Here is a 21506-nt window from a genome sequence, read left to right on the forward strand (position 1 = left end):
CATGTGGTTTAGTGGAAAGAATGTTTAATTCTAATCTTAGCTTTTCCAGTAATTCAAGACAGGATGTAAATAATTTAGGCTTGATCCTGATTATTGAATTAAGCCTCTTTTTGGGGGAAAAAAGAGATATTATATTTTTAAATAACATATATATATTTTTAAGACAATCATATATATATGACTCTAATATATATGTGTGTATATATATATATACGACTCTCTCTCTCTCTCTCTATATATATATATATATATATATATATAGTAGTAAAATATAAATTATCCCAAAATACAAAATGCATCCTTCATCCCACACAAGGTCTAGTTTTCATTCTGGTCCCGTCTAGCTCCTAACATAATTGGATTGACCTCCATGCCTCTCAGTTTCCCAGTTTCCTTTGGCTCTTCCATTCCAGGAACAGTTCATTTCAAAAGCTCCAGGACTGCATTAAATCCAACCCATTCACTGTTCTTAGAGGTCTATGGGAAAAGTAAATTCTATTACCTCTTTTTCTGCCTAACCACTTTTATAAGTAAATTCTGAGCAATCTGGATTCTTTGATTGTGAAAAATGTCCCGAAAGCCACCCATTGGGAGGCCTCCCACATGCTGACTAACCCGCGGGGCGCAGAGGCCTGACAGCTCCAGCATTGAAGTTAGACGCTCCTTATGAATATGCAACAACGATCTTTCACTTACAAAAAGAAACTGATATGTCCATTATGGCCTGTGGTTAATCAAACCCCCATTCACTCCCCTCTGCTTAGAGAACCCTCATCAAGGAAATGTGCTGCTAAGCAAACTTAGCGGCAAGAACCAGGTTCTCATGAAAATGACTGCCTGGAGGCCAGCCTGCTGAGCAGAAAGGACCCAGGGCATTTCAGCCTCTGATTTGATTTCCTAGAAAATCTGAGCTCATCTTTTAGTTAAAGAAGGATTTGCAAGTTGCTTGCACGTTTTGCATTTTAACAAGTTAGAGTTTACACACACCACACACACACACACACACACACACACACACACACACACACACACACACCACACACCACACACACACACACACACACACACCACACACACACACACACACACACCACACACACACACACACACCACACACACACACACACACACACACCACACACACACACACACACACACACACACACACACACACACACACACACACACACCACACACACACCACTCCTACCAGGCCTTTCCATTTGCCTCTCTAACTGCTTCTTGGAAACCATCCAAGCTCAGGCCAATGAATGCATAATAGAGAAGCTGCTGATTTTCCCAGCATCTGGTGAATTTACAATTTTTATTGAATCTTACATAATGCATCATCAATATTCATTTTTTCATAGACATTTATCTTAGTTATTCCTACCTCCCCAAAGAAACACTGTCCAGAGAAAACAGAAAGGACATTACATGGCAAACTTTTTATGAAGAGTACACAGGAGCAGAAATTCACTTCCTAATTTTGCAACTAATTTTCAGTGTAACCTTAAAACATCATTTAAAACTACCTGTGCCATGGATTCTATAGTCCAACAATAGAGAAAAACATTTCTATTACATCAAAACGAGGCTTCAATCCTGCTCACACAATAGCTTAATATCTTTCATAACTATCTGAGTTGTCAGATTCCATCTAGGTTAGTCAAAGCCTCTGTTTTGAAGTATTTAGAATTAATTTCCTTTGATAGATAACAAGTTCAGTGATCACAGCTCCCATTCCAGGCAACACTTTCAATTTTCCTCATGAAAACATAATCCAAGGAAATGTGATAGATTTCAGGCATTTGATATTGCATTCTGGACAAAATAAAAAGAAAGATTAATCTCTGATTTATTAAGTTTATTTTTTTAAACTACTACACTAGATAGTGGATATACATTATAGATTGTCACATAATGTTCATATTTAATTGCTTTATTCCAAATAACATTGCTTTTAACCTTTCCTAGGATTATTTTCTTAATAAACTTGATTATAACATTACTAGTGGCCTGATGCATGAAATACATGCACATTAAAAGGGGATTAATTTGAAGAAGTATTTTAAAATTGAAATTTGCCCTTTCTCTATAATAGAAGTGTCAGAGATGAAAGAAAATTAGTAAAATGTATATGAAAATCTTACTCCTGTCAGAGTCTGGGGTGCACTGTGGGACCCAGAGTCAAGTCCCGGCCCACCTGCAGCTCCTAAAATCATGTGAGACCCAGCCCCAGCCAGCCCCAATCCTATTGGGTGAGATCCAGACCCAGCAGGCCCACCCTTGTCAAGCCCTGCTGGGTGTGGGGGGGAGGGATGGAGGGGGGGCGCAGCTTCAGGTGCCCTGTCAAACCCCACTGGTTGGGAGGGGTGCAGCCTCAGGGCCCCCATCAAGCCTTTCAAGTCCTGCTGGGCGGGGGCGCAGCCTGAGGTCCCTGTTAACGGCTTGTTAAGACTCCTTGCAGGAACTTGGCCTCCACTGTGGATGCAACCATCTTGTGTTACGGAAACCCTACCTCCACTGTGAGTGCTGCCATCTTTATGATGGCATAATGGTCAATTTACATATTCCCTCTTTTTTAGATAAAGTGTGTCTACCCTCAAATAGTCTGTTTTGGTATTGATAGTATCTATACATAAAACCCTAAGCAACCTTTCAACCAGTTGATTGTTGGACTGATTGTAATGATGCACACTGACCACCAGGGGGCAGACACTCAAAGCAGGAGCTGCCCCCTGGTGGTCAGTGCACTCCCACAGCAGGAGTGCCGCTCAGCTGACCAACAGACACCAGACGCCAGGCTAGTGGCTGGCAAGTGCAGCTGCGGTTTTGCGAGTCTCTCTCACCATGGCTGCATCAGGGCAGGCGCACAGGCCGGGATGAGCAGGAGCGGCGGGGAGCCTGGCTAGGGCTCGGGCTCTCCCTGGCTGCCTGCTGCCAGGCCAGCATGAGGACTCCCTCGGCGCACGGTCCATGAAGCGGGCCTCTAGTTTAACGTAAGATAATACGTAACGACAACTGTCCTGTAAGACTTTTAAACTGCACTTCCTGAGGGTGGAAACTGTGTGTTTTCCTTTGTATCGCTGGCACAGTTTTTGGCATATGCACGTTTCTAATTAATCAGTTTTGATTAAATAATAACTAGATAAATAAATTTAAAAATTTCCATTAATTTGATGGTGGCCATTTTTCAATGCTTCTCAGAATGTGGTTCTGAATCATCTGAGGATTTGTTATGGGATGAGAGTCCTATGCCCTGCCTGTACCTGAGGCCCACTGAATCTCAGTCTTTCTCAGGATCAGGAATCTGTAATTTTAACAAACTCTTGAGTGGTCCTTGGACATATTTCTGTAGCGAACCTCTGCTTTGCTTTTTTTTTTTTTTTTTTTTTTTTTTTTTTTTTTTTTTTTTTAATCTAAAAAGCATCATTTTTGGCTGTGCTGGAACTCTTCAGTCAACATGAAACAAGTGGTGATTTTAATAATGTGAGAATCTCATGTTCCAAAGCTTTCATGTTCAAACTTGGTATGAGGTCCTTTATTTTTGATATTACAAAACCTGTTGGCAATGCCAAGCCTAGGTAACTATTTTCTGCTAAGTTTATCTCTAATGTCACATGAATGAAATCAGTTTCTATTATATCTGTTTGGCCATCTGATTGTCACGGTTGATTAGTTAAGGTTTTCCAATAAAAGGCAAGTATGTGTATCTGTGTGTGTGTTCTCATGTGTGCATTTAAGTGTTTGATTTTCTTTTCTTTTATTCAAGTAGTTCCTTAGTTTGCAACTAGTCAAGTGTATCTTCTTACTAGCATGGGTCATGCCTTCTTCTTCAATCAACTGTCAGCATGTAATGCCCTTACCTTCTTTTCAGGTGTCTGTATGTGACCTCTGTCTGCTTTGTCCACCTCTCTGGGAAAGTTCTTTGTGGGGCACGTAATGATTTTTATATTCAGCCACGAGTAAAACATGTAAACAAAACAGTATTGGACATGTGGGTCTAAATTCCTGAACGATATGCTCCCGAGGGTTGCCATGGTGTAGATTAATGAAGGATCCGCCTCTAATAACTGCTGGTATGGGTCAGGGTCTCATCAAAGCCTCCAGTGAAGTTCTTCACCCACCTCCTTTTCTAGGAAGTGACATGCCTGGCACTTCTGTCAGCACTGAACTTACTGCTTCTGTAACATGACTAAATGTTAATGTTAATGTTAATGTTAATACCAAAACAGACTATTTTGGTGATGGCATATCTTTTTTAAAAAGTTTTCTTTTATTTGCCAAAACCGGTTTGGCTCAGTGGTAGAGCGTTGGTCTGCGGACTTAAGGGTCCCAGGCTTGATTCCGATCAAGAGCATGTACATCGGTTGTGGGCACATCCCTGGGAGGGTGTGTGCAAGAGGCAGCTGGTCGATGTTTCACTCTCATCGACATTTCTAGCTCTCTAGCTCTCTCTTCTTTCCTCTCTGTAAAAAATCAATAAAATATTTTTTTTTAAAGTTTTCTTTCATTTTACCCTCAATCTCTCAAAAAAAAAAAAATCAGGAAAAGTCCAATATGAGATGCTTAATTCTATGCAGGTGACAGTATAGTTATGTGAATTAGTAATTAAGTATATATAACTCCGTTTCTCAGAAGTCAAAGGTCCAGAGAATTAAAATAGATGATGGGGAGAGAGGTACACACTGGCATATTTGTTGAAACATCATCTTTTCTGGGCCCACCTCTAGCCTCTGGAGAGCTCACATATTCTCTCTGCAGGGCCTAGGGTCCATTCTTATAGTGCTGATCATTCTCTCCTCCACTTTATGGCCTGCATTCTGGGTGTCTTGGGATTTGATAATTTGAAAAAATTAAAGACAGAGAGAATCTTAAAAGCAGCAAGAGAAAAACAATTATCTACAAGGGAATAGCCATAAGAATGTCATCTGATTTCTCAAAAGAAAAATTGAAGTCTGGAATGGATTGACACAAAAATATTCAAAGTGATGAAAAGAAAGAATCTGCAATCAATACAATTCTACCTAGCAAGGCTATCATTAACAATTGAAAGGAAGACATAAAACATTTCCAAGCCAAGAAAAAGCTAAAGGAGTTCATTACCATCCAACCAGTATTACAAAAAATGTTAAAGGGACTACTTTAGGAAGAATAAAAACAGAAATATAAATATGAATTACAAAATGGCAATAAATACATACCTATCATTGGATTAAATGTTCTAATCAAAAGACACAGGTAGCTGAATGGGTAAGGAAACAAGACCCATAACATGTTTTTAAGGGATCCACCTCAGAACAAAAGACACATAGAGACTAAAAGTAAAGGAATGGAAAAAGATATTTCAGCCCTGTCTGGTTTGCTCAGTGGTTAGAGAATTGGCCCATGGGTTTGATTCCCAGTTGAAGGCATGTACCTCAGTTGCAGGTTCCCTAACCCTGATAGGAGAGCATGCAGGAGGCAACCAATCACTGTCTCTCTCTATCTTTTCCTATCTCTCTCCCTCTCTCCCTCTTCCCTCCCTTCCATGTCTCTCTCTTCCCTCTCTTTCATTCTCTCTAGAAATCAATAGGGAAAAAATATCTTCACATGAGTATTGATTTAAAAAAAGATATTTCATGCAAGTGTAAACAACAAAAAAAGCTGGTATAGCAATAGTTACATCAGACAAAATAGACTTTAAAACAAAGGTTATAATAAGAGAAAAAGGATATTTCATAATGATAAAGGGATAAATCCAACAAGACAATACAAACCTTGTAAACATTTATGCACCCAACAAAGGGGCACCTAAAAATATAAAGGACAGATCAAGGAGGATACAGTCATAGTAGTGTCGTTTATATTCCATTGACATCAATGGGTACATCTTCCAGATATAAAATTTACAATGAAACAGTGGCCTTCAATGACACATTAAGCTACATAGATTTAATTGATACTTTCAGAACATTTTGCCTTAAAAGAACAGATCATATATATTTTTCAAGTGCACAGGGAACATTTTCCTGGATAAGTACTTGTTAGGCCTCTCAACAAGTCATTAAATTTAAGAAGACTGAAATTATCCCAAGCACCTCCTCCTAATACAGTGATTAGAAACTAAGAATCAATTACAAGGAAAAACTGAAAAGCACCCAAACATATTGAAGCTAATTAGCATTTAGATCAAGGAAGACATTTTTAAAAAATACATTGAGATTAACATAAAGAAAAACACAACAACCCAAAAATCTATGGGACAAATTAAAGTAGTCAGAACAGAAAAATTGATAGGAATACAGGCTTAATTCAAGACACACACAAAATCTCAAATAAACCTGCTAATCTTAACCTAAAGGGACTAGAAATAAAACAACAAAAATACACAAAAGTGAGATGAAAGGAAATAAAGATTAGAGCAGAAATAAACATAATAGAAACTAAAAACATGAAGAAATATTAAAATCCAGAGCTGTATCTTTTAAAAGATAAACAAGACTGATAATCCTTTAACTAAACTTATCAAGAAAAAAAAGTGGACCCAAATAAATAAAATAAGAAATCAAAGAAGAGAAATAACAACTGACACTACAAAAATACAAAGGATTATAAGAAAATCCTACAAACAACCATATGTCTTCCATATTAAGCAATATGGAAGAAACTGATAAACTTCTAAAAACATACAATCATCCAAGCCCAAATAAAGAAGAAAAAAACAGAAATTCTAAGCAGACTGATAAAAACCATGGATAGAAAAGCATTAATCAAAAAGCTCCCAACAAACAAAAATCATTGACCAGATGGCTTTACAGGTAAATATTACAAATCTTTCAAAGAAGACCTAATGTCTAACTTAAAACTATTCCAAAATTCCTAGAGGAAGGAAGCCTCCCCAAGGCCAGCATTATCCTCTTTCCAAAATCAGACAAACACACTACAAATAAATTAATTATAGGCCTATCTCCCCAATAAGTATACATGCAAAAATCCTCAAAAATATTAATAAAACAAATTCATCAATGCATTCTTGGCCCCCAGTGCCTGGGCTGAAGGTCAAGCTGACAACACTCCTGCCTCTGGAAGGTGTGTTTCCAGGATATGGCCCTGCCAATGCCACTGGATTCAGCTGACAATAATTAATGCTCATGCGCCTTCTTTTGTTTTTAAGCTACTATTATAAAAGCAAAACTTAAACATCAAGAACAAAGCTCTGATATTTAAACAATTGCAAACAATGCCAATGCAAAAACCCACATGTTATTATTTTAAAACTTGAATGTCAAGAGCAAAACTTTAGCTATTAAAATAATAACAAAATGATGCCAATCCAACACAGCAATGTGAGAGAAATCAAACTACAGACATGTTAACAGTTTTAGTTACTAAATGAAAGTTTCTTTTGCTGCTGGTGTATATTAACTCAGAGTCCTCGGACTTGTCTAAGCAAGACTTTGCAGAACACTGGCAGCTAACCAATGCTAGCATAGCCAGAAAATGGTTGAGGGAGTAGCTTCCTCTTCTTGCTTTTCTACTTTCTGCTGGGCTGCAGTTGTTAACTTCTTCAGCTGACTCCATGATGGCACCTCTGTCCCTTGTGTATGGTTTATATTCTTCTTCCACTTTACCATCATTGGGACAACTCTCAGTCTTTTTGAGTGAAGAGACAAGGAGTTTCTCTGGGTCAATTGTGATGATGCACATAATGCTCTGGAACCCAGATTGGCTACACTGCTCCTTTCGGAAAGATACAAACACAACCTCTTCCCCACATCATTACTGAATCTGGGAAAACTCTTGTCTGGTTTGTGCATCCTTCCACCAGGCTAATCCGGTGAAGGCTGTTGTACAGGAGACCTGATGTTTTTCCCTCTGCACTGCAATTCTAAAAATTTAAAGTATAAAGAGCATGACTGAGTTTGTTTGAGGTGACACATAACATCCATCTCCTCCTTTTTGTTTTAGTAACTGCATTTTAAAAGTATGATTGGCTCTTTCCACTATTGCTTGACCTTGAGGATTGTAAGGGACACCAGTTTTAGGAAAGCTTTGATATTGCTGACAAAAGTGCTGAAAAACAGAACTAGCAGATGCGGGCCCATTGTCTGTTTTTATCTCTAAGGAAGATCCTATGACTGGAAAAACTGTTAGGCAGTGGTTAGTTACATGATTTGCACTACAGGGAGTAGTGAAAATGAAGTATGAATATGTATCTATGGAGACATGGACCCACTGAAATATGCCAAATTCAGGTAAATCATTTGCCAGATTTGATTAGGTTTAAGTTCTCAAGGATTTACCCCTAATGATGGCTCAGGGAGGTGGATAACACACTGAGGGCATTGCTTGACACTTGGCGAGCCTGCTCTCGGGAAATATGGAGTTGCTTGAGCAAGGCAGATGCGTTTTGATGATGTAGGGCATGTGAGGCCTGTGCCATGGGAAATGGAGTGACCTCCTCTACTGAGGCAACAAGGCTCTCTGCTTCCTTATTACTTACAGCCAAGGGACCCGGAAGGCCAGAATGGGATCTAATGTGGCCAATAAAATATGGACATTGTCGTTTTCAAACAACCTTTCAAAGGCTGAAAAATAAATGAACGAGTTTCTCCAAATTAGTGTGCTCTATAGTAGCTGTTTCAATAATTTTGGCCATACTTACCACATAAGCACTATCACTATAGGTTGACGGGTTCTGTAGCAAAATCTTTCAAGGCATAAATAAGAGCTTGTATTTCTACCTGTTGTGTTGAAATATAAGGGGTTTGAAGGACCTTTGCTTCCTGCTATAGTAGATCCAGCCTTTCCAGACCTGGATCCATCTATCAAAATTGTGAATGCCTGAGGTATAATATCTCTTTTAATGCAGCAGTTAATACCATTCCCCTAAACATAGGCTGGTCCAATGTCAGCACAAACATAGATAAAATACTTCCATAATGAGTAATCTCCAGGTGAAAGACAAGTTTCTATGACAATATTAAGCCTCAGGTAACCTTCCACTATTAGTTCCCCTGAACTTTATTTGACCCAGAGTATGGACAGTAAATGACACTAATTAGATTTCTGTTATAAGTCTTTTTGAGTACTTTGGCATAAGGTTTATGCCATAAGCTATTTAACCTCTATTTGGGAGGCAAAATATAAATCACTGACTTTTAAGTGTCTTTGATTTAGGGAAGACAGGGTTTACTAGATGGCCCCTAGCTGCTTGGCATTTATATTTATTAGATGGTTGCAAACTGCTGTTACATGCAAGTCACAAAATTAGAAAATTGACTCTGTAGGTCTTTGCAAACACTTAATAAAACTTTCTTAGGGTCCCTAAGTATATTGAATAAATTTGTCATTTCTTCCTTAGAGAGTTTTAGATAAGGTCTTAACTAATTAATGTCCTCTAATAACCTTTAAAAATCATTTAAGGTCTTGAGGCAATTTTTTTCATATTTCTACCTTCTGAGGCCTAATTTAGTTCAAAAATATTTCTTTTAAGAGGGTCGTGTAAGTCCTGGAATCATGCCAGGGCCTTTGAAATGTTCTAAAGGTATCTCTCAATTACAGTCTTGAAATTTAACTTGGAAAAACTATTAAATATACTTAACCCAAAGATTATATTATACACCTTTTGTAATTATTTTTAAAAGACATTTATTAAATTCAAACTGGTTAACATTAAAAATTTAGTTCAGACCACAGAATTAATCCTTATCCTCTAATTAGGCCAACAAAATACTATTTCTTAGGTTGAAATTTCTCCACACACAAAACACATAAGGCCCACAATACACTCCGAACCAACAATCTCTCCAGAGAAAACACAAGAACCATTTCTCTCACAGATAAACCTTCACACACTCCATCCACTCTGCCATTGCAACCATACAGTTTCAACCTAACTTGAATTCCAAACTTCCAGAAGCCTCAAACTCTAGTTGGCAAGCCAAACACCTAGCGTTTTTCAGATTAGCAAAATCCACATTTCTAAGGATATATTTCAAATAAAAAACAAAACACACTCAATTAATAGATTCAATTCTATTCTATAGATTCTTCACAGGAGGCAAATTCACACTGACATTTCAGTACTTTGTCATTTAAAAATGCCTATATATTTAACAATGTTCCAAAGTCCTTAAGTTACTAAGAACTTTGGAAAACTATGTTTAGTCATATATAATTACCACTGAAAAATATTTACCATCTACCTTTCATTTTAGTTATGTATATTTTGACTTAACATCAACTATTATTACTTAAGGCATTTTCTTTGGCAAATTCTATAGCAGAGATAACATATTGATTGTTGATGGTGTTAATGTTAAAGTATCATTTTATTTTACTTTCCTTTATAAAAACAGGAGTGCCCTGGGACCTGGGAGGCAATCCTGGAATGCGGTCATTATAATTTAAGAACTACACTTTTTTATGGAAGCAGTAATCTTGTTGCCCAAATACAGTCTTGTGTCGTTTTTGTCTTCTTTTAAAGATAACCATGTTTGGGTTTTATTCCATAGAATCAGTGAAGAGATATGGGGCTCAGGTCAAGAGCCACCCAGTATTGAGTGGGGTGTGCCATTTCTCTTAATCTAGTCTTTATCTTTTCAAGAGTGCAAAAATTCTGGACATTTTCCAAAAACTGTGAGGAATGTCTCACTTATCCAAAATTCAAATAACCTACTGAGAAATAAAAACATGGAAAAATGAGTTTTAATAACACTCCTGGCATCCATTTTACAGGATCACCAAAAAAACTAGTCAATGGGCTAGGACCATGATCAGCAACTGTGGCTCGTGAGCCACATGTGGCTCTTTGGCTCCTTGAATGTGGCTCTGCCACAAGATACCACGGCCTGGGTGAGTCTGTTTTGAAGAAGTGGCATTAGGAGAAGTTTAAGTTTAAAAAATTTGGCTCTCAAAAGAAATTTCAATCATTGTACTGTTGATATTGGCTCTGTTGACTAATGAGTTTGCTGACTACTGGGGTAGGGCATTTTTAGTTACTTCCTTCTGACGAGGGATTTTTCTTAAACCCTGTGTTATGGCTCAGGTTTATGCATCACAGGCGTGCTTGGAATTAACTGGCCTTTGTTTAAACTTCCCTGGGTTGCAATTTTTACAGATTTTACACTTTCAAATTAATCTTAAAATCTAAAAATTTTAACATAGCACAATAAAATCATAAATCAGAGAAAAGAATATTAAAGTTATAATTCAGACACATAGAAGGAAATTTAACTAGCTAAGAGTTTCTGGTGGTCTGAGAGGGAAAGAAAAATATTTTTTAAGATAAAAAATTATTGGCAGCTGTTGAGAAATTTCTTTAATCCTTTCTACTTGGTTCAGCCCAGTACAAGTAGTTTGAGCCTCCAGGAAAATGAAATAGGAAGTTGCTTTCACTTTTGGCTGAGAGCCTGCATCCAGCCATAAAGGCTGGGCAGCTGCAAGCAAAACCTTTCTTATCATCTGAGTCATCCCACTTACAGTGATTCTTGTTCTGCTCTGCCTCAAACTCTATATAGCTCCTGCTGAATATTATGAGGCAAATCTCTCATCAGGTGGGCTCTTGATTGTGGTCACAGGCAGAGGCAGAGGAGGCACAGAGGGGAGAAGTGGTAATTTTAGAGATTTGCACTCCTCCACTGTAGGCTTTAAAGCTATGGCCACACTCTGCTTGGACATTCTTAAATTCTCCTGTGCAGGATCAAGGCAATCATGAATTGAAGACCATAATATAGGAATAGGAATCTTCTCTGGACCTTCTGCTGTGTATAAGTGACACAACAGCTTTCTGACCTTTCCCCATGTTTGAAAGTTAACGGTTCCCTCTTCAGAAAAACATGGACAAGTTTCATTAACAAAACCTAAGAAATTAAGAATCTGACTATGCTTAACAGAACATCCTCTACCTTTAAGCATAGTTTTAAGCATTTGAGAATAAAGGTCTCTTTCCTGAAACCCTGAATATTCGTATTTTACACCCAGTTTTGACAACAATCCACACCTTACCTTACTTCTTTAATTTGTTGCATGGTGCACTTCTCAGAGCAACTCCCTTGCCTGACTTTTGAGAATGCTCCAGTATTCAGGTCCTAGGATCCAGGAGCCAGATATAAATATTTCTCTCTTTTCTGCACCCAGCACATCTAGAGAGTGGCCAGTCCCTGAGTAGGAGTGACAGGGCATTGAGAAAACCAAAGAGACAGACACAAATACAGTAGGGAAAGCTGGGACTTGGTGGGACCACTGTCCTCTGATGGACTTTGAGGGACACAAAGCCAATACAGCATGTTTATTTTATACAGCAAAAACCAGGAAGTTTTACTAAAGGTCAAGACAAAGGTGATTATGTGCATTCTTGGGTGGGCCAGAGTGGTATTCATTCCTGGTGCTTGACTGGATTTAAATAGCAAAACCCACGCCTGGCACCTGAAGGTCAGGCTGACAACACTCCTGCCTCTGCCAAGGTGTGTTTACAAGATGTGGCTCTGCTAACACCACTGGATTCAGCTGACAATAGTTTTAAAAAATGCTCATGCGCCTTCTCAGGTGCTCTTTACAATTTATGACAAACCTAGAGCTAACATCATAATCAATGCGAGGGCAAGGGAGGGATTTCATTAAGAACTAGAGGCCGGTGCATGAAATTTGTGCACAGGAGTAGGAGGGGTGTCCCTCATCCCAGCCTGTACCCTCTCCAATCTGGGATCTCTCTCACAATCCAGAACTGCTGGCTCCCAACTGCTTACCTGCCTGCCTTCCTGATTGCCCCTAACTGCTTCTGCCTGCCAGGCTGATCACCCCCTAACCACTCCCCTGACAGCCTGATTGATGTCTAACTGCTTCCATTCCAGCCTGTTTGCCCCCAATTTCCCTTCTTTGCCGGCCTGGTCACCCCTAACTGCCCTCCCCTGCAGTGTTGATTGCCTATAACTGCCCTCCCTTGCAGGCCTGGTCCCTCTCAACTGCCCTCCCCTGCTGACCATCTTGTGGTGGCCGTCTTGTGTCCACATGGGGGCAGGATCTTTGACCACATGGGGGCAGCCATCTTGTGTGTTGGAGTGATGGTCAATTACTCTTTTATTAGATAGGATAGAGGCCTGGTACACGAGTGGGGCCAGCTGGTTTGCCCTGAAGGGTGTTCCAGACCAGGGTAGGGGTTCCTTTGGGGCATGGGGTGGCCTGAGTGAGGGCCTGTGGTGGTTTGCAGGCCAGCCACACCCCCTGGCCACCCAAGTATCTGGAATTTATTTATCTTCTACAATTGAAACTTTGTAGCCTGGAGCAGAGCCAAGCCTTCTGCTCACTCTGTGGCCAGCAGTAATTTCTGTTTGGATTTGTTTACCTTCTATAATTGAAACTTTGTAGCCTTGAGTGGAGGCCTGGGCAGGCCAGGGTATGCAGAAAGCTTTGCTTCTTCCATTCCCAGGGGCAACCCTAGCCTCCCACTCTTTTCAGCTCCGTGGCTACAGCCATTTCTGTTTGGATTTATGTACTTTCTATAATTGAAACTTTCTAGCCTTGAGTGTAGCCATCTTGTTTGGGTTTATTTGCATATTCACTCCTCATTGGCTGGTGGGTTTGGCTTGTGGGCATGGCTTATGGGTGTAGTGGGGTGATGGTTAATTTGCATGTTACTTTTTTATCAGGTAGGATAATCTCAGATTGCTATATGGAACTAGGCTAGTAACATTTTCTTTAATCTTATAGCCATCTCTTCAAATTTATAGATACAGACTTAAATTGTGTTACTGTGACAGAATGTCTGGGGAATATGTTAAGCAATGCAGAATATATGATGTATTGGTATTACAAGTGCCACCCAGGCCAGCAAAATCTTCAAATGATCCTATCATGCAGAGAAAACTATAGGGAGGGTTAGGGTATAATAGTCAACTAATTGTCTTTCACCTTGTAAGAAACATATTTTGTTGTTGTTAATCCTCACCCGAGGATATTTTTTCATTGACTTTCAGAGTGAGTGGAAGGGAGGGAGAGGGAAACAAAGACTGATTGCACCCAACCATGCACCCCAACCATGGCGGGGATCAAGCATGAAACTGAGGTGCATACCATTGACCAGAATTGAACCCAGGACCTTTCAGTCTATAGGCCAATGTTCTATCTACTGAGCCAAACTAGCTAAGGCAAGAACCATAATATTTTTATAATATTGCAACTTCTGTATTGAAATAAATTTTAGAATAAAGATGAGATTATTGGTTGAGGATTATCACACAATAGAGAGAAAGAGAGAGAGAGAGAGAGAGAAAGAGAGAGAGAGAGAGAGAAAGAGAGAGAGAGAGAGAGAGAGAGGAAGAGAAATTGACTGATATAGATAGATGGTAGGTAGATGATTGATAGGTGATAGAAAGATAGATAGATAGATAGATAGATAGATAGATAGATAGATAGATGATAGATATTGGGCCTACACAAGTAAAATCTGACAAAGTTGGTGAATTGAATGGACAATACATTTAAAGGGAGCAATCAGATTGAGCTCCTCTTGTGCAGAGGTTTTGGGGCGAATGGTTCAAGGAATGATCACACTCCTCGATTCACTTCATCATAAGTCAGTGCCTTACTGATTGCTTTCTGTGGACTAGGAGCTGAATGCTCTGCAGTGTAATTGCTATCACCGAGCTTCAAAGTGCAGAAGCAGTAATGGTGAACAGAATAGGGCAGGTGAGTGGGCTGACATGAAGCCTCAAAGACTAAGGGAAACAAGTGGCTCACATCCTGAGGCGTGGCAGCTTAGCAGAGATTTTTGACAGGAAGAATGATTCCAAGTGATGACTACTCTCTGATGTCTTGGAATGGGCAATAGAAAAGGGTGAAGAAAGAACTCTCCTGACTTTTCTCACTAAAGACCTGGAGGTGACTTTAAATCCAAAAAGAAGGTGAAATCACTACTTTAAGTCCTTTTTTTTAGATTCATGTTCTCCTTTTTTTTTTTTTCCAGTTTTTTTATTTCAAGAAAAATATTTTGTTACATGCAATAAACCTTAATATTTCAAGAAAAATTATCTTAAATATGATAATATTACATGTAATGAACACCAGTTATTCAAAAAAAATGATCTTACATCTAATAACATTATAAGCAATAAACATTAATATTTTAAGAATAAAAGGATTTTAAGTATAATAATATTACACAAAGTGTACTAATATAGTATGATCTTACAAAAATTATAGAAAATATTAAAAATCTGCAAATAACAGGATTACTTCTATTATATTCTAGAATATTTTCCCCCTCTGGCTCTATTTTTGTTCATTAGTTTATGTTGTTCATTATATTCCACAAATGAGTGAGATCATATGATATTTATCTTTCTCTGACTGGGTTATTCCACATAGCATGATATTTTTAACATCTATTTTGTCAGATATGACTATGGCTACTCCTGCTTTTTTTTCTTTTACATTTGCATGGAAAATATTTTTCTATCTCTTCACTCTCATCCTGTATGTGTCTTTTGTTTTGAGATGGGTCTCTTGTAGACAGCATACAGTTGGATCATTTTTTTTTTTTTTTATCAATTCAGCTACCCTACACCTTTTGATTGGAGCATTTAATCCGTTTACACTTAGGGTTATTATTAAGAGGTGGTTATTTATAGCCATTTTAATTCTGTATGGCTAGGTTTCTCTCTTTGTGTTTCTTCTTCTCAGCAATCCATCACAGCAATCCCTTTAGCATTTCTTGTAATGTTGGCTTGGTGGTTATAAACACCTTTAGCCTTTTTTTTTTTTTTTTTTTTTTTTTGTCTGGGAAGCTCTTTATTTGACCATCTATTTGAATGATAGCCTTGCTCGATATGGTAATCTTGGTCTCAGATCCTTGCTTTCCATTACCTTGAGTACTTTATGCCATTCCCTTCTGGCCTGTAGCATTTCTGATGAGAAATTAAGTGTCAGCCTTACGGGAACTCCTTTGCAGGTAGCAGTTTTCTTTTCTTTTGCTGCCTTTAAGATTATCTCTTTGCCTTTAATTTTTTGCATTTTAATTATGATGTGTCTGGGCACATCAGTTTGTTTGTTCTTCTTGTTTGGTGTTTTCTGTGCTTCCTGAGCTTGTGTGACTTTTTCCTTTACCAGATTAGGAACTTTTCTACCATTATTTTTTTCAAACACCTTCTCTATGCCTTTCTCCCTTTCTGCCTCTTTTGGCACACCTGTTATTCCAATATTTCACATTTTACATTGTCCCATAGCTCCCTCAAGCTGTCCTCCTGTTCTTTTCTTTTTTTTTCCTTTTTGGTTGTCTAATTGAGTGATATTTTCAACTCTGTCTTCTAATTCACTTATTGGATCCTCAGCTTCCCCTAATCTGCTGTGTATTCCTTCCAATGTGTTCTTTATTTGTGTTATGTCATTCTTGATCTCAGACTGTTCTTTTTTCATAGTTACTATATTTTTTTTATACTGTTGAGCATCTTTACCATCATTACTCTGAACTCTGTTTCAGATAAATGTCTTATCTCTGCTTCATTTATCTCTTCTTCTGGAGAATTCACTAGTTCTTTCACTTGGTGATTGTTTCTTTATTTCTTCATTTTGGTTGTATGTTTGGGTCTGTTACTATGTTTTTGGTATATCCTCTACACCTCTCAATTTCTAATGCAAGATAGTTTTAAAGGCTGTTTCTGACTAATTAGATTAGGCAAAGACTCAAAGCCTCCTCTGTCTATAGACTAATAGGATTCCAACCTGAATTGCCCCAAGGCAATTGTCCTCAGGTGTGACAAGAGTTTTGTTGTTGTTGTTGTTGTTGTTGTTGTTGTGTGTGTGTGTTTAACAGGGTGGGGCAGTTACTTCTGCCTGGAGGCTAATTGTTACTTTTAATATCTTAAGTGGACTCCAGACAAGGTGTTTTCCAATATCTATTCCAAGGTGTTCACTGTATTCCTACGCCCCTCCCTCCCCCACCAGGCAAGGCAATGTCTATGTGGGAAAGATGCCTTCCATCATGTGAGGAAATGGCTCAGTCCAGGAAACTTGGGATGTCTGCCTTCTGAGCTCTATCCTCTGAGTCCCCAGTTTTGGGTTCTGCTCTCACAGCTCCTGTCCACTTCACCCTCCCTCTGCCAGATCACGAGGTGGGTGAGTCTACAGGGAATTTTTGTGCATTGGTCCTTTAAGAGGGTTCCTGAACTTTCTGCTGGCAGACAGCACTCCACTGTCTTTCACAGCTAGATGTTATGTGGGTACCCTTCTCAGTTTGGTGTTCTCTGCTGGGGGGTCCAGCTTCTGGATTAGATCCCAGAGTTCTCAGTGGCACCCTCCTATAGCTAACTCAACTCTCTGGGTCTTCAGTTGCCATCTGTGGGTGATGGGCCAGCTCTTTTGTGCCTCCACCCCTCCTACCAGTCCCTAAGTGGTCTCTGCCTTCCATCCTTGGATATCACGGTTCTCTCCTGGGAGGTTTCCACTGCTTGTTCAGGAAGCCTTTCCATATCTCAGTTGTAATTCCAGTTTATTCCTGGGAGCATGTCCGTGCTGCATTCTCTTACTCTTCTGCCATTTTAAAACTCTCAGTACTTTGTCTTGATTCCCCTTTTCCCTTCATCTTACCCTGTCATTTCTGTTCATATGCCCTGAGTGAATAATCACTTCTCCAGCCCCCTCCTTATTTAATTTAGAAACTGTCCTAGCCTACTTCCTGGAGAAGAACTCCCAGGAACTGAGAGCCTCCCCTCCCTGAGCAGCAGGTGCCACCACAGAAGGGACTCCCACCATAGGAGGAGCCCTTGCCATCACTGGGTTGAGAAGAATGACACCAAGGGCACAGACTTGTGACCCACCTGCAATGGCACTGACTAGTTTAAGCAGAACAAAAAAGGCATATGAAACAGAAAGAGGAATTTAATTTAATTACCGTACCAGATGGTCTAGGTGGCCTCTCGGCTGCTCCTGGTGCAAACCAAGTTCAAAGCCATCAGATGTGGCTCTGTAGACAGAGATCAATAAAGCTATTTCTGCAGTAAGACAAAAATCATTGCAAATGTAGATAAAATGATCATGCTCAGGGCTCCTAGTGGAAGCCTACATTTGCTATGTCAACATTATCATTGAGACCTCCCTCCAAGGAGGGGAGCATGAGGAAGACTATCGGAGAGAAATAGCGGGAGCCACTGGTACCCAGTTCTGTGCTGTCCTCATCTGAGAACCGTTAGCAGCTTCAGTGCCATCTGCCCGACTACATGCACTGCTTTAGAACACATGTGTTAAACACAAGGCCCGCGGGCCAAATCCGTCCCGCCAGGCCTTGCAATGTGGCCCGCACCGCGCTGTCATCACTGCACTCCGCTGCGTTTCCATCACAATGACAGTTTATGACTGTTCAGTAAACCATTCGGCCCGCGATTTAGGCTGGATTTTAGATTTTGGACCCTTCTCTGATTGAGTTCGACACCCCTACTTTAGAACAATGTGGATAATGTTTACCCCAGTCTTAGAGAAGTTGCTGGGAGCAAAATAAAGTTATCAACACTAGGCTAAACAGAGAGCAAACTTTACTTAGTAACTTAACTTTATTGAGAACTTACTAGGTGAGCCAGGTATATTTTACTGGAAACTAAGGCTTAGAGATGTGAAGTCACTTTTCCAATGTCACAAGATTGTGAGCAGTAAATCCAGAACTCAAACCAAGGTCTGCCTTGAAACTTTCAAAATCAGTTCTATGTAGCCCCATAAAAGGCTCATTTGAATATTTTTCTCAAAGCCTTTGTCTTCCACATGGTCTTCATCATGTTGGGGTCATTGGTGTGCACTTGACCCATATAGACATTGAATTTCTACCAGGCGCTAGGGGCAAAACATGCAACACCTGACTATGTAGTCAGGGGCAATGACATATTTTCCCTTAGATTGTCAGAAAAAAAATGGCCAAAGCCAACACAGTAGCTGTTCTGTGTGAATTCCCTGTCTTGAACCATAAATATAGAAGTCATAAGAGTTGCATCTTATTGCTCAGGTTGCATAATAAGGTTGTGTCTGATTGGTTAATTTTTTTAAATATATTTTATTGATTTTATACAGAGAGGAAGGGAGAGAGATAGAGAGTCAGAAACATCGAAGAGAATCATTGATCAGCTGCCTCTTGCACAACCCCCACTGGGGATATGCCCGCAACCAAGGTACATGCCCTTAACCAGAATCGAACCCGGGACCCTTCAGTCCCCAAGCCGATGCTCTATCCATTGAGCCAAACCGGTCCCGGCTGATTGGTTAATTCTTTTTTTTTAATTTAATAAATTTTTATTTTTCAGATTATTACAATTGTTCCTCTTTCCCCACTCACCCATAGTTCCCCTCTACCAGGTTCCTACCCCACCCTCTGCTCTTACCTCCCCCCACACTGTCCTGATCCACAGGTGTACGCTTTTTGTCCAGTCTCTTCCAGCACCCCCCCACACCCCTTTTACACCAAGAATTGTCAGTCCACACTCCCTTTCTATGCCCCTGATTCTACTATATTCACCAGTTTATTATGTTCATAAGATTTTTATTCCCTTGGTTTTTAGATTCACTTGTTGATAGATTGTTCATAATTTTTATCTTTTTCTTCTTCTTCTTCTTCTTCTTCTTCTTCTTCTTCTTCTTCTTCTTCTTCTTCTTCTTAAGAATACTTTTAAGCATTTCATATAATTCTGGTTTGATGGTGATGAACTCCTTTAGCTTGTTAATGGGCCCTTTAGCCATTGCAAAGATGGTGGTGCCCACAGCCAATACGAGGCGAATAAACTAATTGACTGACATGCCCTCAAAGATGATGATGCCCAGAGCCACAAGATGGAAGCACCAAGTCCCCTCAGTCCTGGGCACACAGCAAGGCCTGGCCCACCTGCAGGAGGGCCCAACTACTCCACATATTTCCTCCAGAGTCTCCCAGTTCCCTCAGCCCCCAGCTGCCCAGGGCCAGCCCAAGGTGCAGGCAAGCCTCAAATGGTGGCTACTCAGCCACTCAGGGCAAGCTAGAGGCACACACAAGCTTTGGATGGTGGCTGCCCAGCTGCCCAGGACAGGCCCAAGGGATGCCCAAATGACTGAACAAGCAGGCTGTGTGGGGCGACCAGGCTGGCAGGAAGGCAGTTAGGGGTGATCAGGTTGGCAACAGAGGCAATGAGGGGCAATCAGGCTGGTGGGGAGGTGGGTAGTTAGGGGCAACCAGGCAGGCAGCCAGGAAGGTGAGTGATTAGAAGCAGCGGTCCCAGGATGTACTGACTTCTGATCTAGATGGGCAGTTGGACATCCCCTGAAGAGTCCCAGATTGGAGAGGATTGAGGCTGAGCTGAGGGGACAGCCCCTCATGCATGAATTTTGTGCACCAGGCCTCTAGTAATTCTATATATTAGCAATAGGTGTGCCAACTCCTCCTAGGCAAGATGTAAATAAAGGTCAGTTTCACAGGTTCCTCAATTGCCAGCTTCAGAGTCATTGGAGTAGTGAGAAGCACGCCTCAAGGTCCTGTCCATTTTCCCTCTGGTTGGCCATCGTCCTTGCTCTGCTCATGTCTGTCTACATGCCTACCACACTCCCCTCAAGGCTCTTGGCTTTGAACTCTTTCAGAATAAAAGAGCACAGAGTCACTTCTGTGACTGCTTCATGCTAAAGAGGGACAAAGTGTTTCCTTCAGAACCATTGTCAGAGGGATGATGAAGCTTGAGCACAGAAGGAGGTGGTAATGGTATTTAGAGGTGATATTCCCTGAGTGCAATTAGGGCTTGTAACCTGGTGGAGACAAACTGTGTTATAAATTTTAGTAATATTAGGGTAAAAGCTACAGATAAATTCAAGATCCAGTTCAATTCATAGGTTTAAAAAATAGTTTTAAGTCTAATATTCACAGCTGTGTGTTACAGAGTCTACTGAAACATAATCCCCACCCCTAAAATCACCCTCATTTTTATTAAGGAGCCACATTAAGACCAGTTTACTTATTGTGTTAAGTCTAGTTTCAATTTGACCTGATCATTTGCATGAACACAATAAGAAAGCAATTGATCATATAGACTTTTAAAAAATCTGCTTTGCTGGAATCTTATGATTGAGCTTTAATCAGCCCCTCAGGGCAAAGAAACCTGAGCCACCTAGCTGCCATCAGATATTCCTGCAATACCTGTAGGCTTGGGTGAGTTCCTCACGCTCTTGAGCACATGTGTCAAACACAAGGCCCGCGGGCCAAATCCGTCCCGCCAGGCCTTGCAATGTGGCCCGCACCGCGCTGTCATCACTGCACTCCGCTGCGTTTCCATCACAATGACAGTTTATGACTGTTCAGTAAACCATTCGGCCCGCGATTTAGGCTGGATTTTAGATTTTGGCCCCTTCTCTGATTGAGTTCGACACCCCTACTCTATAGAGTTCTAGTAATTTTCATCCAGTTCAAAGGGGATGATCTGAAAATGTCAGAGTTCTCTCCCTGGATCCCTCAGAAGATGTACATTTTTCCAAATGTATTATAACAAAATAGCAACTGACTCTAAATGATTAAGAAGAAATTTAAAATG

General features: G+C 40.1%; 1 long non-coding RNA gene across 1 annotated transcript; it reads right to left on the reverse strand.

The window, feature by feature from the left end:
• Nucleotides 1–2701: 2701 nt before the first annotated feature.
• Nucleotides 2702–20538, reverse strand: LOC123651297. The gene is made up of 3 exons (XR_006739919.1): nt 20527–20538; nt 19331–19336; nt 2702–2847 (listed from the first exon to the last, which is right to left on the reverse strand). It is a non-coding gene; the product is annotated as an uncharacterized LOC123651297 (long non-coding RNA).
• Between the last annotated feature and the right edge of the window lie 968 nt (nt 20539–21506).

The sequence above is a fragment of the Pipistrellus kuhlii genome, unplaced genomic scaffold (genome assembly GCF_014108245.1).
Source record: "Pipistrellus kuhlii isolate mPipKuh1 unplaced genomic scaffold, mPipKuh1.p scaffold_m20_p_45, whole genome shotgun sequence".
NCBI lineage: Eukaryota > Metazoa > Chordata > Mammalia > Chiroptera > Vespertilionidae > Pipistrellus > Pipistrellus kuhlii.